General features: G+C 49.6%; 1 long non-coding RNA gene across 3 annotated transcripts; it reads right to left on the bottom strand.

Annotated features, from left to right (window-relative positions):
- Window positions 1–3,878: 3,878 nt before the first annotated feature.
- Window positions 3,879–17,298, bottom strand: LOC102408782. Of its 3 annotated transcripts, none has more exons than XR_003111403.3 (4): window positions 13,891–17,298; window positions 11,097–11,179; window positions 10,799–10,898; window positions 3,879–4,273 (listed from the first exon to the last, which is right to left on the bottom strand). It is a non-coding gene; the product is annotated as an uncharacterized LOC102408782 (long non-coding RNA). The 3 variants fall into 3 exon arrangements; XR_006553390.2 differs by lacking the exon at window positions 13,891–17,298 and adding an exon at window positions 11,681–13,883; XR_006553391.2 differs by lacking the exon at window positions 13,891–17,298 and adding an exon at window positions 12,325–13,883.
- Window positions 17,299–17,640: the final 342 nt, after the last annotated feature.

The raw sequence follows: 17,640 nt of genomic DNA, 5'->3' as shown, positions 1-17,640 counted from the left end.
GAAAGCTGAGCACTGAAGAATTGATGCTTTTGAACTGTGGTATTAGAGAAGACTCTTGAGAGTCCCTTGGACGGGAAGGAGATCCAACCAGTCCATCTTAAAGGAAATCAGTCCTGAATATTCATTGGAAGTACCAATGCTGAAGTTGAAACTCCAATATTTTGGCCTGATGCGAAGAACTGACTCACTGGAAAAGACCCTGATGCTGGAAAGGATTGAAGGCAAGAGAAAGGGATGACAGAGGATGAGATGGTTGGATGGCATCACCGACTCAGTGGACATGAGTTGAGTAAGCTCCAGGAATTGGTGATGGACAGGGAGGCCTGGTGTGCTGCAGTCCATGGGGTCGCAAAGAGTTGGATAGGACTGAGTGACTGAACTGAAGTGAATAATTATTTTCTTAGCAGCAATGGAGTTGCTAGATCAAAGCGTCTGCATAGTTTTTAAGCACTGATACAAACATGTTGCAAATAGCCGGTTGGATTTTCACTGAAAACTGGATGGATGCCCTGCCCCAGCGGACTCCTCAGTCCTGCCCAGCTGATTCCAATTTCCTCAGAGGAACCTGTGAGGGCTCCGACTGTGCGACCCTAAGTCCGAAGGAGGTATCTAACCCTGGAAGAGCTTTTGGAGGTGAGGAGGAAAGCTAAGCCTGTAGGCTCCGGCCCTGGGACCCGGAGTCGAGTCCTCCAGAGGCCTCTGGTGGGACCTTTCTGGGGACAAATTTACAAAGGGCGCCCAGCGGGTGCTCCGGGGCGCATTCCCATGTAAAACACCAGCCCACTGCTAAGGTGCGGGCACAGCGGGGAATGGCGCCGCGCTGGGGACCAGGGTTGCGAACTCGGCCACTTCAAAGCGCTCGGTTAGAGGGGCAGAGGAAGGGGCCTGGCTTGGAGACCCACAGAGGGAAGCCTCCAGAGGATGCGCTCCTTTCCACGGAGCCGGGAACTCACTTGTGGCCCTGTCGTGCCACCGCTATGCAGGGGGCCGGGCAGCTTCCTCGCCCAGCCCCTGGGGTGGGGGTCCTCCGTGCCCCTGCCCCCATAACCCAGCTCAGGGACCCGACCCACAGACCCTCGATGCTCTCAGTCTGGAGCACTTTTGCTGCAAGGAGCGACTTGTGAACGCGGAAGACTGGCCCCACCCAGACCAAAAGTAACACCCTGAGCTTTTCCACCAAGCAGAATTCCCCCCAGCCTCGCTTTCGCTTTTTGGGTTAGGAGCGGGTATCTTGAGAGAAATGAGAAGTTAAGTTTTGAGTCTGAAAGGATGAAAAAACTCTCTCCCTCCCTACCCCGCCAGTTCCAGTATTACTGCAGAGTTTGCAAGAGAAGGCGGGTGGAGCGGTGGATGGGGGATGGGACCCTGGACAGAGCTTGCCTCTGCCCTGAGTGCACTCCGCCAGACCTCGGCTGCGCCCTGAGAGCGCGCATCCCGGGAAGCCGGAAGCCAGTTCGCCTCACCACACTCTTCTGTGCTGTCAGCCTCTTCCAGAGTACGCCCCGCTTAGGAGGCAGAGCTGCCCCAGGGCCCCTTTCATATCTGAGATTGTGTAGAGGTCGTTTCTGTGATGGGACCCAGCCCCTCACAGCTGCTGCCCTGATTAGCTGAATAGCTGCCCTTAGGATCTAACCTCACATCCAAGGGATGTGAAGCCTGAGACCATCTTGCAAATACGGTCTAAGATATTTGTTCATTTATTCAACAAGGATCTGTTAGACTCTTACCATATGCTAGATGCCAGGGTTACAAATCAGATAGAATATTCAAAACCTTAAACATAACCCAAGAGAGTGCGGCACACAGGCTCAACTGACATTCCTGCATGGGATGAGAACTGGGTCTAAACTCTATCCCCATGAGTAAGAGGGGTCTGGAGCAGCTCTCCTATTCCTCCCAGTGGATTTGGGGCATAGTGGCTGAGGCATCTTCCCCCTCTCCCTTCTATTACCTTCGAACTGAACTCAGAGGAAGCTTCCTTCTGATGAGCCAGACTGCTGATGCCCAGAGACAACATACTTGGGGTCAAAGAGCAAGGGACCTGGTGAGCTGCAGGGTATCAAAGTCTAGCTCTGGGAGGAGGTATGGGCCAAATGCCCATGGGGGTCTGACTGTCAACTTGCAACTTGACCACCCTTAAGCACAGAAGTGTGCTCTTCAAACAGTTACCAGGAAGGTCGGAGAAGGGTGATGCTTTTCAGCTCCTAGGGTCCAGGTGCCTGGTCTCCCCACTCCCATCCCAGAGAGGCTCTCCCCCAACCACAGTGTGACCCCCCTGCAGTCCAGCTGGGAACAAAGAGCGCCTTGGGGTCCTGAAACCTCAAGACCTTTAGAAGACCCTCTCTGGGGATGTGGTCTCCAGTTGTTTCTTTTATGAAAACCCCAGAGCACTTCCCAATCAGGCTGTGTAAACAGCTCACTCAGTCTCAGCTCTTCATTAGACTCTGCAGGGAAGAATGGGGTGAGGTCAAGAGTGTGTGTGTAGGGGGGTGGTACCCAGAAAAGTCTGGTGCTGCAGGCTGTGTCTAGTCAAGAGGCCCTAGAGCTCACAGCCCCAGCTGGAACATCTGCCCAACAGCCTTGCTTGCCAGACCTCTGGACCCATTACCAGAGCCCTGAAGGGCCCTGCCTCCCAGAGGGATGCTGGGTAGAAAACCTACTTCCTAGGAGAGGGAGGGGCCCAGAGTGAATTCTTCCTGAACATTGTTTCCAAGGGGAAGATGACTCTTCAAGTAAGTGAGTAGAGGCTGAGAAGCCAACCATCTTGAGGCAATGATTCTCAAATTAGGGTTCCTAAATCAGCAGCCTCACCTGGGAACTTGTTAGAAATGCAGATTCTCAGGTCCATCCAAGACCACCTGAATCAGAAACTCTGGGGGTCTGGCCCAGCAATCCCAGAAATCTGTATCTTTAAAAGCTCTTCCGGTGATTCTCATGCACAGGAAAGTTTAAGCATCACTGTTCTGGGCTAAAGAAGATACTGTTTCACCTTTTACTTGAATACCTCCTCTGACGGAGACCTCACCACCAATTAAGACAGATAGCCTTGCTTTGAGCTAGACTGAGAGTCCCCTACAAGGATCTGCTTGTGATAGTGAAATCTGTAAACAATGTAAATGAATGTTCATCAGTGAAAGAATGAGTAAATAAACCATAGGAATATATACTTTGGAATACTATGCAGTCATTAAAAAGGAACATTGTAAGACTGCCTATATTGATATGCAAAGATTTCCAAGATGTACCATTAAGTAAAAAAGGAAGTTGGCAAATAAAACAAAGGACTCAGACTTATGTTTTTTAAAAAAGGACATGCAGTCACTAGAGAAAACAGTGTGGAGGTCCCTCAAAAACTAAAAATAGACTTGCTGTATGATGCAGCAATGCTCCTCCTAGGCATATCCAGAGAAGCTATGATAAGAGACGAATGGACAAGGAAGATGAGGCACATATACAACAGAATATTACTGAGACATAAAGAAGAATGAAATAATGCCATTTGTGCAACATGGATGGACATAGAGATTATCTTACTAGTTAAGTCAGATAGAGAAAGACAAAGATATAAGTATGATATCACTTATATGTGGAGCCTAAAATAGGATACAAATTAGCTTATTTACAAAATAGAAATAGATTCACAGATGTAGAAAATAAACTTAAGGTTATCAAAGGGAAAGAGGATGCAGGAAGGACAAATTAGAAGTTTGGGATTAACAGATACACATTACTATATAGAAAATAAACAATAAGGACCTACTGCATAGCACAGGGAACTATATGCAATATCCTGCAATAAACCATAATGGAAAAGAATATGAAAAATGATATATGTGTATAACTAAATCACTTGCTATACACCAAAAACTGACACAACATTGTGCATTAACTGTATTTCAATTAAAAAAAAAACCTTAAAAACAATCCAACATACACTAAACAAAATTATCTGTCTGTGTATTTATACACATATAAATGAAAATGAATTGAAAAAGACTGATACCCTCTAGGGAGGGGCGTGGAATGCGAGAACTCTAGTTCTAACCATACTGTTTCTTTTCTTTTCCAATATCTGTTAATTAGGAAGAATGAATCATTAAGTCAATTTAAAAGAATGAATAAAAACTTTGAAGTTAATCTGATTTGAGAAAGGAAATTAATTCCAGAGGCAAGCATACTGAGCTGGGGGTGTCCTGTAAGCTGGTGTCAGCACAGAGCCTGGGTAGACATCAGATGCCAGAGGTCCCACCCTGGCTCACAGTCACCAGGGCACCTGGAAGAGAAAGAAGAAGTGCGGGATCATGCAAGTGGAAGGCACGAGGTTTGCTGCCCAAGGGACTGCTGGTTAGGCCTGGTCAACCTAACCTGTAAGGCGTCTGTAGCAACCTTAACCCCAACCACTTAGCAGCGGGAGAACTATTGGCTCCTCTTTCTCAAGAAACCTGCAGAAGAACAATGCTTTCCCCACCCTGCAAAGAATCGTGGGCCATGGAGGGAATGCCAAGCAGGTGAACAAAGATTTGGTGTGAGATAGTCTTCACACATGCTGTCCACCGCCCAAGGCTCATTTCGCATGGAAACCTAGACAGAGCTAAGGGCACCCTCATGGGCGGGTCCCTGCCTCTCCTCTAGATCCCCTATAACCTTGCTCAATCAAGCAACACCCCCTCCCTCTGTCTTTCAACAGGCCCCAGGACCTTCTCACACACGGTTTGCTAGGCCTACTGCGCTCTTTCCCCAAACCCCCACTTGCCCAGATAACTCCATCACTTGCTTCAGATCTCTGCTGAACACCCGCTTCTCAGGGAGGCCTTCCTGAGTCCCTCAGACCGGGTCATTTCCTGCTGAGGTCAGCCTCATTTTCATCTCGGACATTTCCTTTGTACGCAGCACATGTTACCATGATGTTTATGTATGTCTCATGCTTGTGCAATGTCTGTCTCCCCATCTCCCCTCCTGGCCCCTGAGCCCCGTGTGAGCAGGGTAGAGTCGGTTTGGCTCACTGCTCTCTCCCCAGCACCCAGCACAACCTGGTACCCAGTGGGATTCAGGTCCAAGGAGGGGCTGTGTTGTGGGGGAGGGATTCCAGACCCAGGCTGGGAGTTCTTGCAGCATGGCAGTCCTCAAAGGATTCTAGACATGGCCTTTCCTCCATGGTGGCCATGTACGTTCATTCCTGAGGCAGAGGGCTGGACCAGATGGCCTCTACAGGGCACCATCCCATCCAAAGCCCCAGGCCTTAGGTGCAGGAGGCTGAAAGGGCAAGAGAGACAAGAACCTGACCCTTTGGGAGCTGAATCAGGTTGTTTTTTGTTTTTTTTTTTAATGCAGTTTCCTTGCTCTTAGCCCGATTTGGGTCTGTGTGGGTACCTAACAATTCTAGGGGGAGGTTTGACTTAATGACCAGATAATAATTATTACTAATTAGCACTACCCTCATGAATAAACACATAAAGTGTTTCTCCTTTTAAGAGATTAAACATTCATCCTTAAACCTCCTTACTCCCAATTGTCCCACAAAGTCTTCCTTCCCTGACACAGGAGGAAAAAACTTTACCACCACCTGGTCTAAAAAAAACACGCACACAAAACCTGTAACTCCTCTCAACAAGCTGAGCATCTAGCACGTGTCAGACGCAGCCTCAACCCTCATAGAGCTTATCCCTCATGAGAGGGAGATGTGTGGCCCCGCCCCATGTGCCTGGGGCCTGTCCTCCCCACACTTGGATCAGTCCACTTCCCACCACAGTGGGAGGCCCACAGACCCCCATCATCATCATCACCATCATCATCAAGACATATGGCACTAACCATGTGTCCATGTCTGTTCACGGATATTCACTCATTTGATTTCCACAATAATCACAGAGAAGAGCTAGGCCTCCCTTTTGTCTTCTTAGCACCCATCCAACCCAGGAAGGCCCTTTTCTCTGGGAATCCAGGAATATTGTCTTCAGAACTTGGCAAAAAATACAATATAGTCATCTGAGTTTTCCAGCCTTGGCCACAGACAGGTCAGATCTCCAGCTAAAGCCAGAGAAGGACACAAAAGGTATTCAATGTCCATAGAAATTCCCTCCAGAGAGAGACCCTTTCCCCCTGGCCCTAATTATCAGTGCCATGGGATGTGTTCCTTATAAAGCAAGCTGTATCAGGGAGCCTGGGGCAGGGGGCAAGGGAGAAGTGGGGAGTCGCTACCACGTGCCAGCTGTTTCTAGAATCAGGTCTCCTGAGATTATGAAGTGCACAGAGGAATGGCTATCCAGCACATACCTGCCTGCTCCATGTTGGACTCGCCTTGACCCAACAAGGCTGGGTTGGCTTGCACACACAGAGCCAAATGGGACCCCTGCTCTCAGAGGCTGGAAATACACATGGGTGATGCATGCAAAACCAAGCTGCACGCACATATGTGCACGGGAGGGAAATCAACTCGCTGTTCCACAGGAAAGGCGAAGGGGAATGGGTCGTGGGGAGGTGGATGGAAATTCAGCTAGAGGGTGGAAGTAGTTGCACTGGAAGGGAGAGAGCAGGGGCAGGCAGGGGCCTGCTCAGAACACTGTGCAAATCTCAGGAGGCCAGGAGGACTAAGGCTTGCTTAGGGAACCCCAAGTGGCTGAGTATTCTCAGCACAGAGAACGTCCTGGGAGCAGGATGCTTTCTGAGAGATGGGCCTTGTAGACCACAGGAGGGGCTCTAGATGTGCCACACAGGGTGTGCAAGGATAGTGAGCAGAGAGGGTCCACTTGTGGTATGGTCCCTCAAGTATCTAGAAAGGATGGCTCCAGCCACTGTGTGGTCTGTGGGTGGAATGGGGCCAGAGGAGACAGAGGAGAAAGTGATAGGATCACCCGACAGGGGCCGGAAAGGGACCATCACAGACAGGCTGGGGAGGAGGGGGTGGGTTTGGGAACATGGAGGAAGAAGGACCAATGCCCTCGCTATCCACTCAGGGTGAGGAATGAGGGAATAGAGAAGCCAGAGCAGTGTCTCCAGCACATCTGGCCCAAGGGAGCAGGTGGAGGCTATTTGTTAAGCCGGGAACCTAGGAGGAACTGCATTTGTTTGGTGACACGCAGTACTACATTTCAATGTAGATCAGTTGAACAAAAATAAATGGAAGGCTTACTATGTGCCTGGCCAGGTGCTCCCTGGGTTTACAAAGCCGTAGATGAGCTGCTTCATTTTCACAGCCTACTGGCACAAAACCCTCTTCCAGGCCTTCCCAGGTAAGGAGGTGCAGGCTGAGGCATCTGCTGGTGCGGCCCACTGCTGCCTCAGACCTTCGCCCCCAAGAAACCCTCTCCACAAGACAGCCCAGAGGCCAGAATAGAAGAGAGAAAGAAAGGCTGTTGTTGACACGAGAGGAAAAACCAGGCTTCCTGTTTGAACTCAGGCAGGTACTGGAAGCTGTGAGTAATGTTGAATCTTGGCCTGCCCTGAAGGCGAAGGCGGCCTGCGGTGGGGGCTTCTCACACTTTCTGTGAAGGGTGGCTTTGAATCACTCGCTGGCAGGGGACTTGGGGCCCGGCCTGGGCAGGCTGCATAGAAGGACTACTGCGTTGACAGGGGTAGGCGGCAGGGTGGGCAACATCCACTCTGCTCGGTGCGGCCAGTCACCTTCAAGAAGGACCCAACATCAGATGCCAAGGGCTTCTCAAGTCACAGTCACCAGTGGCCCTGGCTCCCACCCGCCAGACCATTCTCAGGCCCTTGGAGACTGGGACTGTTTCCTTTTTCTCTGCTTGAGGTTGGACCAGTGCATGACACATGGGGCCGGGACACACTCTGACCAGGAATGCCGGCCTGCACTGTACCAACTCCCCATCAGACCTCGGGCAGTGCCCTCAGCCTGTCCCAGCCCCAGGCCTCTGTTGCTAACGGGACCTTGTGGGGAAATAAAAACTGTAAGACACCTGCAGAGGTAAAGCCCCAGATACTGGGCTAATGTCTTATCCACTGAAGCCTCATAACAATCTTCCTGGGTCATAGACAAGGAAAGCATGCTTTCCTAAATGTATATATTGTTCAGCTTTAGTGAGGTATAAAGTGTACACGTTTAAAGTGTACACGTTTAAAGTGTACGATGGGGCTTCTCTGGTGGCTTAGTGGTAAAGAATCCGCTTGTGAATGCAGGAGACACAGGTTTGATCCCTGATGCGAGAAGACCCCACATGCCAAGGAGCAACTAAGCCTGGGCATCACAACTGCTGAGCCTGTGCTCTAGATCCCAGGGTCTGCAGCTACTGAAGCCTGAGTGCCCTAAAGCCTGTGCTCCACGACAAGAGAAGCCACTGCAGTGAGAAGGCCTCACACCTCGACTAGAGAGTAGCCCCTGCTTACCACAACTAGAGAAAAGCCCACACAGCAGTGAAGACCCAGCACAGCCAAAAATAAATCAATAAATAGTCATAAAAATAAAGTGTACAATGAATTAGTTCTGACCTGTTTATACCCACACAATCAACAAGTATTCCCATCACCCCCACAAAGATTCCTCATACCTCTTTGTAATCCATTCCTCCCTCCTTCCACCCCAGCCCTAGGCACCCGCGGACATAGTCGCTGTTAATATAGATTCCTTTACATTTTCTAGAGTTTTATATAGGTCAAAACATACAATATGTTTTCTCTTTTATCAGGATTTCCTCATTCAGCATAATTATTGTGGGATTTATCCATGTTGTTACAGATAGCAATAGTTAACTACTTTTAATTGCTGAGTACTAGTCCATTGAATGGATGTACCACAATTTGTTAATCCATTCACTTTCTGGTAGATATTTGAGATGTTTCCAGTTTGGAGCTATTACAAAATAGGTTTGTTATAAACATTCATGCAAAAGTCATTGTATGCATATATTCTCATTTCTCTGGGTAAATATCTAGAAGTAGAATGTCTGGATCATATAATAGGTATATGTTTAATTTTTCAAGAAACTGTCAAGCTATTACCCAAAGTGGTTTTACAGTCCCCAGAAGCAATACAGTTGTTTCATTTTTTTTGCCGACACCTAGCATAGTCAGTTTGGGATTTTTTTAAAACCATTTTGATGGATATGGTAGTGGTATCTCACTGTGGTTTTAAGTTGTACTTCCCTGACAACTGACGATGTTGAATATCTTTTCACATGCTTATCGGCCATTTGAATTTTTGTGTGTCAAGTGTCTAGACAAGTCTTAATATCTCTGACATTGAGATATATCTTAAAGTTGATGGCTTAACATAGCTTAACTGGCAGGGAGGGTTTTTTTTTCCTTTCTTGTTGGGACATAAAATAGGGTGCACCTTATGATGGGTGGAATCAGATTCACAAAATATATGAAGTCACTTGCCCCAAGTCACACAGTGGATAGGGGAGAGAGTGTCCAAACTTGACCCTGTCTTTTAAATAGCATATTATTCTATATAGTTAAAAAAAATCAGGAGCACATTTGTGGGCAATGTGAAAAAACACACACTGGGCTACCCTACTGCAATGCCATCCTGTAAGTGCTAGGCCAGAGAGCGCTGGAGCATCAGTAGCCTGGCCCTGTGGGGCCAGATGGACAGAAAGGCAGCCTCCAGGCTTACAGGCCCCCTCCACACACCAGGTGCCTTCACTCTGAGCCTTCAACTAGTGAGGGCTTCCCAAGGCCAACTATGTGCCCGGCAGGTGTGTGGAGCAGATGGTGCTGAAGAAAGGATACAACTTCTAACCTGCAAGGCTCAGAGCCCAGAGGAGGAGACAAGTGAGATCCATGGAACACACACTCAGTGAGGATGGAATGCTCAGAAGACAGAGGGGTGGTCCCCATGTGCTTTGTGAAAGGCATAAAGAAGTCAGTGCATGATGCCTACAACCATGAGCATTTTACATCATAAGTTTCAAATCCAGGCTCCAGCCCCTTTCAGCTGGGTGACCTCAGGCATGCGGCTTGGGTCTCCTCTGAGCCCCAGTTTCCCCATCTGCAAATTGGGGGATAAATGATGTTGGTTGTGGGTATTTCTATTCCCATTTTATAGATGAGACAACAGAGAGGATAAAATAAGAAAGTGTATGCAGAGCACTTGGCTCAAAGGAGGGCTTTTTGGCGTGGGCTTTGAGGATAGCTAAGGATTTGACTTCAGGAAGAATGAGGTGATCCCAGTAGGGGAAGCCTGTGTGACCCAAGGTGCATAGGAAAGGGGCTGTGGTGGGAAGAGGCTGCCAGGGTGGTGATTCCCCTGCCTCTGCCCCGGAAAGGCCTCCGTAGCTGCCTCCCAGAGCATCTCCTAAAATGTTGCCAGCTGTTCTGAGTGGGTCTCAGTTTGTCTGATCCAGCTACTGGAGCTGCACATGATAAGGAGGCCCAGAGCACCAGGCACTCTGAGCCAGACCTTGAAGCTCTGGCCCTTCTTCGTCCCTCCAGGATATCACAGTAGGGATCCCTGACTGAAGGAGCTGCCCATGAGACCTTCCAGAAATCTCCACATGTCTGCTCAGGTCCTGGCCAGCACCAGCTTGCCAGAGTACCTACGGCTAGCCACTTAACCTTTCTGCACCTCGATTTCTCCATCTCTCACATGGGGTTGTGAAAATATGGCACGCCTGCCTGCCTACCCCACAGAGCTGTGGCCGAGATCAAATGAACTGCTAAAAGGTATGTGAAAGTGCTTCGAAACCTATAAGATGTTATGTTTATGCAAATTCAGGGTAATTCATAGAATCACAAATCACAGACTGTCATGCCTACTAAGGACCCTGAAGCGCTTTCACCATGACACTTGTATTTTCCCGATGAAGCAACGGAGGCCCAGACAGGTAAAGTAACTCACCAAAAGTCACACAGCTGGTTAACCAGATTCAAGCCTCAGTTTGTATGATCCAAGCCATTTCTAATCCCTCTGCTTTGCATGCTGGGGATCTCTGGGATTCCTGGGAACAAGGCAAAGTGAAAAATGAAGTCAAGAGCCAGAAATGAAGTCAAGATGGTCTCTCCCAAGAGACTTGGGAAGCCACTGATTTTAGCCCAAAGCTTAGAAGCCTTTGAAAATGCCTGGATTTTGCAAACACAATTATGAGACCTCCACTGAGAAGCCCCTCTCTTGACCCTGTCACTTGAGTCACTCTTACCTTACCTGGGGCTTGTGCTGGCCACCATACCGACGTCAGTCTTCTCCATGGGTTGGGAGATCAGATAATGGACATGAAGAATGCTTTGAAAAAAACCAAGCATTGTGACTTTCCCTGGTGATCCAGTGGCTGAAAATCTACACTCCCAATGCAGGGGCCTGGGTTCGATCATTGGTCAGGGAACTAGATCCTACATGCCACAACTAAAGATCCCATATGCCACAACAGAGACCCAGTGCTGCCAAATAAATCAATATTTTGAAAAAACACAACCACCATTGTTTACACAGGGGTCTATTCTGATTTTGAGGTAATGACTCCAGTGTGGGCAACCCTTAGTGAAAGTGTTGAAAGTGTTAGTTGCTCAGTCGTGTCTGACTCTCCACAGCCCCATGGAATTCTCCAGACTTGAATACTGGAGTGGGTTGCCATTCCCTTCTCCAGGGGATCTTCCCAACCCAGGGTTTAAACCCGGGTCTCCTGCACTGCTGGCAGATTCTTTCCCATCTGAGCTACCAGGGAAAACCATGCATGGGAAGCCCTTGGTAGATTCCAAATACCGATGAGCAAACAAAAAAGCTTACACTCAACCATGGGAGATGCAGTGCCTGATGAGACTAGAACCTCAAGACTCCCCCAGGAGACCTCCGACATTCCCACACTCTCCAGGCCGATTAACATCAGCCTCATGGAGCCTTTTCCTTTAAGGAAAACTGATGGACCTGAATGCAGAGTCTTGGCAACTGTTGCCAAGCAGAACCAGCTCTTTCTAGGACGTGGCCCAGCATTTTCTCCTCTTCCGATTGGTGCCTGCTTCTTTTTTTTTCTTTGCAAAATCTTCAATACAGGCAGCAGAGAGGAGAATTTCACAGACTCAGCACATTCCTATCCCACTTCTCATAAGTTCAGGCGCCTGATTTTCTCTTGTGACGCGCATCCTATTGGTGAGCACGAGGTACAGTGAGTGGTTTTGAAGGCAGTTCCTTATCATGGAGCGTTATCTGGGCCATCAAAGTACACATTGAGAAAAAAGCAGTTTCAACATCAGACTTGAAGGGGTGACTGTTAAAAGGAAGAGCCGGGACAAAGCGACCACAGCTTTTATCGCACATTATGAGGGCGGCATGCGGTGGGAATACTATATTTTGGGCCTGCTGCTGAGAATGCCTTCATGGCCTTTGAATAGAAAACAATTCGTGCTGTGGAAATTGCCGGTAATTGTCTTTACCTACAGTTTCAGAGGGCGCACACCGGGCCTTGCGGTTGTGGGCGCCGTTTCATGCCGGGGTTCGCGTCCCCAGCTCTGCTTGGCACAAAGCGAGTGGAACAGATCAGGGCCTCAGATCTGCGCGCACCTGTGGTTGCAGCGAGGCAAGGATTGCCGCGAGATAAGGCAACAATGGAAAGTTTTCTCACCTGAAAGGTCTGCGGAAGAGCCCCCTACCCCCCTCACAGGCCTGGGTGCACTGGGGGGAGACTCATCTGCTCCCAGAAATTACAAATGTGGAGGAAGTCAGTCCCCAGAGCCCGCCTCTCCCACCTAGGAACCCCAACCCCACACATCTCATTTTCTCCTATACCTCCCTTTAAAAGAGCAAACAGAACTTTGAAGATCAGAGATTTTTTTTTTCTTCAAAAATGATGCATGTTCTAAAGATTGCCCTTGGTTCACAGTGAACCCAGGGTCCCCCCAAGGCATCCCTCAGAGAAAACTGAAGTTGCCAGGGCAGACCTGCTATCAGAGGTCACCCGAAGGCCATCCTCAGAGGTCCTCTGACCCATCCACTCAAGAACTGAGGCAGGCAGTTCAGGCAGCTCTGGTGCACCTTAACCTGGTGAGGGACCAGGTAGGACCACTCAGAGCCAGGAATGTTGTGTCTGTCCATCCGGGGCCCAGGGCTGGGTTGTGCCTGTCCATCCGGGGCCCAGGGCTGGGTTGTGCCTGTCCATCCAGGGCCCAAGGCTGGGCTAGGCCCAGAGTAGACAGGGGCTACTAAGAAGGGGCCCTGCAGCCCCCTGGGCTTCAGAGCCCTCTGGGAATCAGGGATCTCCCCCCTCACCTGTGATGCCGTCAGCATGAGGGAAGGCCTGGGCCTGAGCCAGCCTAGGGTGGGACAAGTGGGAAAGGGTTGACCGCTCACTCACGGGTGGGGGTTAGGTGGGGAGAGAAGAGGGAGAGACTTTTCAGGGTCCTGAGGACAAAGTGCGATGGAGAGGAGAGGGCAGTGAGTGCTGCGTTCAGTCATCAAATGTCCTGGTTTTGTTTTCTTAGTGGTTCTGTTTTTCATTTGGCGGCACTGCACAGCACATAAAATCTCAGTTCCCCGACTGGGGATTGAACACATGCCCCTGCAGTGGAATCACAGAGTTTTACTCACTCTGTGGGTAGACTGCCAGGGAATTCCCTCTTAGGCTTTTTAAAAATTTATTTATTTGACTGTACTGGGTCTTGGTTGTGGCATATGGGATCTAGTTCCCTGACCAGGGATCAAACCCGGGCCCCCTGCATTGGGAGCACAGAGTCTTAGCCACCGGACTACCAGGGAAGTCCCCATCTTAGACTTTTTTATTGTGAAAAATAGCCTATTCAGAAAGTCCATAAAGCATAATCCTGTACAGCTTAATGAATGATTGGAGAGAACACTCCTGTACCCAGCAAGAACATGGACTGCTGCCTGGACTCTCCTTGCCTCATCTAACCACCAAACTCCTCACTGAAAGTTACCATTAGCCCAACCTCCAGGGTAACCCCTTCCGACTTAGTTTTATCTCCAACACCACAGAGTAGTTTTACCTGGTTTGGGACCACGTATGAATGGAGTCCATCATTTGTATTCTTTCACTCAACACCATGTGCTTAAGATCCATCCATGTTGTCGTGAGGCGCTTCGGTTCATTCATCTTCACTGCAGCCAGCTTCCTGGGCTGTTTGCTGCCCTGCCTCTCAGTTTGCAAGAAGCAGTGGCTGGGGGAGGCGCAGAGATCCTGCTCCCCCGAACCAGCCTGGGGCACCAGGCCTCCCACAGGCCGTGGGGATTTGCTCAGACTCGGTTGTCTCCAGCTGGCTTTGCTCCATGGAGACATGCGAGTACAAAGAGAGCGTGCTCCCACACAGCTTCCCCCACAGAGCTCCATGTGGGGGCACACCAGAGGCTCCGAGCACTCAGAGTAGAGGCTCACCCCAGCCTCAGCACGGACGCCTGGCAAGGGCAGTGATCCATGGCAGCCCTGCCATCTCTCAAATCCAGCTGGGCCTTGGAAACAAACAATAAACCCAGGAACATCCCAAATGAGAAGCAGGTGGCTTCCTGGGACCAGATTTCCTAACATTGGTTTACCCCTTCTTCAATGTGGTTCCCATTTGAAGGAGTCTAAGCCTTTGGAGCCTATAACCCATATGAAAAATGATATAAATTATAGTTCACCATCCCAGCCTGGCTGTTTGGGATGTTGGCATAAACATTAAGGAAGGGCCATCCTGATTATAAGGTAGGGGCCCTGGAGAGAGGTGGGGTGGGCTGGGCAGCCCCCCAACAGTCTCTCTGCTCCCCTCTGGGTATGGGGAGTAGCCAGTTCACCTCTCCCCATCACCATTGAAAATGAGGCTCAACAGAACTTAGTGAGGCAGGCTCCAAGCAATGGGAGTGCAGAGAGGCCCCCTCCCGTCTTGTCAAGCCCCTGCCCCCACCGCGTGTCTCCCATCATTCCCTATGTTCAGGGCCAGTGAGTTTCCGCCTCCTAACTTTTGCCCACGGCTGCGGGGTTATCCTCTCACTACCCACGGTTTACCTTTCCAGACCCCAGGAGCGATTCCAATTCTCCATGGGCTATTCGTGAGCAGTTGGTTTAACAGCCCACTGATGTCCTGCCCCAAATGCCTGCCATTCCTCCCTGCTCCTCTGAACCACACCAATTAGCACTGATTACAGAATGCATGCATTGTTCTTTAACGGTTTCATGTATGCAAGTCCCAAATCCCCAGACAGGGAAGCGTGGAGGGAGTGGGGAGGTGGAAATTAGCCAATTCTCTGCTCCTTTTCTTGGCTTTAGTGCTCCCATCTTTGAAAGGAGATGGAGCCAGAGGCCTCACAGGCACCCCCCTTGCCTGCCTACTCCCCAAGTGTCAGGTCTGGGGGCTCTTCAGGAAAGAAAAGTGATATGGAGTGTCCCCTCAGCCTCCACCCTCAGGTCCTCTGCTGCCAGGAAACCCACTCCCACCAACCCTCAGCCTGAGGTCCCATCCCTCGGCCTCCACCCCCAGCCCCACCCCCTGCCACTGAAAGGCAGCATTGGGGCAAACATCCTAAACCACCAAGCGCTTCTAAAAATACGGTGTTTTTGTCAGAGAGCAACCTTCTACTTCCTTCAGGCTTTGATCTCCATGCAACCCACGGAGAGAAGACACACAATAACAGTTTAAAGCCTTCGTCTTTTCTTGGGGGCTACCTCTCAAGGGCTTTGAATCCCCAGCTGGGTGATGGTACCCACCTCGATCCTACTGAGCATGCTCAGATCCATCTGCCATTGGCTGGGGGTAGGGGACAGACACATCTGCCCCTTGGGTGAGTCTATGGGCAAGGAGAAAAGTCAGAAAAGACCTAGAGGCTGCTAGTTTTATAAGGCCCTTTGCTTTCTAAAATCTAGAAAGAAAAATCATGCTACAGGATAAGGTGGAATATTTAAGAGTTCAAGTACAGAAATGGGCTGGGGAAAAAGAACGGAGAAGTTAGCGTCAGCTTGGTGTTGGACACTCATTAAGTATATGTTGGACTTTCAGTGAAGGCTGCAGACTGGAGAGACCAGGAAAGTTCTTCCCATTCTTTCCTCAGCCTTGTGGGCTAGGCCCTTGGAAGGATGCTAAGAGACAGGGATGGAGAAGTAAGGGACTTCTTAGCATTGGAACAGCATTGGCAAAGGCTTAGCCACAAACCTAGCAAGAGAAGTTTCTAATTCACACCATATTTGGCAGAAACAGAGCTATGGAAACTCTCCCACTACCTCTGCATGAGCCGTTGCTGCCCTGCCGGAAACACAGGTAGCAAGAACAGGGACAGCGATGAAACGATCATCCCTGAGCCCCAGTTGTATGCCAGGCAGCAATTCTAAGCACTGAATATGCAGGTCCTTGCAATAGACCTTCGCTGTCATGACCTGTATTCATTCTTCCTTCAGGGAAACAGCCTCGGAGAGGGCAAGTCCTTTAGGCCCCAGTTCAGTTGGAGTTGCGTTAGAATTGAGGCAGCCCTGCCTGTGATCCATAAGGTCTTAGCACAGGCCTATTCTGTACTTGTTGAGCAAGACCCCAGCCTTCCAGCTCAGACAGGGAATGACTCCACTGCCCATTTCTTCAGGGGCCACACCTTCTCTGCTCACGACCTCATTTAGTCCCACAGCAACTCCAGCAAAATCATGATGTTCGTTACCAAAACCAGTGAGGAAACTGAGGCTCAGAGTGGTTAGCTCACAATTACTAAGTGGCAGAGTACAGTTTTGAATTCAGATCCATCCGACACCAGATCCTGAGCCCCTAACTTATATGCATGCAGCCTCTCTGGGTCTCACCCTCTGCCTGGGAATTCCAGACTGTGAGTAATTCAAACATGTCTGAAAAAGTCAAGATCACTATAATTTCCTAAAGACTTTAATAGAGGCAGAACCTCTTGCTTCAAAACAAAAAATTTATCAGCAAAACTGCCAAGTGGGTTGTGAGTCACCGTCTTGGCTCTCTGCTCTGGAGAGAGAGCTGTGTGTGGGAGGGCTCCAGGATGGGGGCCAGGCATGGAAAGCCAAGGCTGGGGTCCTGGCTTTGCCCCTCACGTGCTGTTAAATCCTAGGGTAACATCTTGATCATTCTGGATCTGTTGCCTCATCTAGAAGATGTGCAGGTTTCTCTGGGTCTTAGATATTCCCACTCTTGCCAGTGCCCACCACCAACCTCCACTGGCCCCCCACGAGGACGGAAGAAAGATACTGTACTTGCAGCATTGCTGTCTAGTTCAGTAAATTCACTTCCGGGGCATAGGTTACCACAGATCCGCATCCAAGTCTTTCTTGCTTTTAGCCCTTAGAAGGCAGAATGCAAACGAATTAATGCCTTCAAACTGTGGTGCCAGAGAAGACTCCTAAAAGTCCCTTGGAAAGCAAGGAATCAAACCAGTCAATCTTAAGGGAGATCAACTCTGAATATTCACTGGAAGGATTGATGCTGAGGCTGAAGCTCCAGTATTTTAGTCATCTGATGCAAACAGACAACTCATTGGAAAAGACCCTGAGGCTGGGAAAGATCGAGGGCAGGAGAAGAGGGCATCAAAGGATGAGATGGCGGGACGGCATCACTGATGGCAATGAATATGAACTTGGGCAAACTCTGGGAGATGGTGAGGGACAGGAAGGCCTGATGTGCTGCAGTCCATGGGGTCGAAAAGAGTCAGACACGACTGGGCGACTGAACAACAACAACAACTTCTCAGGAACCAGCAGAACGGCTGGAGTTTCCTTATGATGGCTAAAAGTTTTACCAGGGTTTGCCAAAGACACTTGCAGC

The sequence above is a fragment of the Bubalus bubalis genome, chromosome 9 (assembly GCF_019923935.1).
Source record: "Bubalus bubalis isolate 160015118507 breed Murrah chromosome 9, NDDB_SH_1, whole genome shotgun sequence".
NCBI lineage: Eukaryota > Metazoa > Chordata > Mammalia > Artiodactyla > Bovidae > Bubalus > Bubalus bubalis.
This window is presented reverse-complemented; position numbering and strand designations above follow the sequence as displayed.